This window comes from Quercus robur, chromosome 11, assembly GCF_932294415.1.
Source record: "Quercus robur chromosome 11, dhQueRobu3.1, whole genome shotgun sequence".
In the NCBI taxonomy this organism is placed as follows: domain Eukaryota; kingdom Viridiplantae; phylum Streptophyta; class Magnoliopsida; order Fagales; family Fagaceae; genus Quercus; species Quercus robur.
Window position 1 is genome coordinate 4126444 of NC_065544.1, and position 499 is coordinate 4126942.

Sequence of the window (499 nt, forward strand, 5' to 3'; positions counted from 1 at the left end):
ATTTCTAGGTGATACACAATTTTCTCTTGAATGCTTAGATGAACACTTCTAGGCTAATTCACAATCTTCTTTTGAATGCTTAGATGAGCACTTCTAGGCTAAAACACAACTTTCTCTTTAATACTTAGATGAACATGTCTAGGTAGTTGTTTTAATTTTTTAAATGCTTGAACAAACATGCCAAAGTATTTTGATTTTGTCTAGATAAACATGTTTAGGGTTTTTCCTTTACTTCTCTTCATAATTGCTTGGATGATCAAATATGCTTAAAGGTTTTATTTTTATTTGCTTCTCTTTGCAATTATGTTGATGTCAAATCACATGACAATTTTGTTTTCCCTCATATGCTTAGATGAACATGTCTAGGCTAGGAATTCTTTATTTATATTGATCTCTTGGATGAACATGCCATTACCTTCATTTTTTTTGTTATCTAACAAGTTTTATTTTATTTTATTTTTTTTCTCTTCATGTCAAATTCCTCTAACATATATTTATT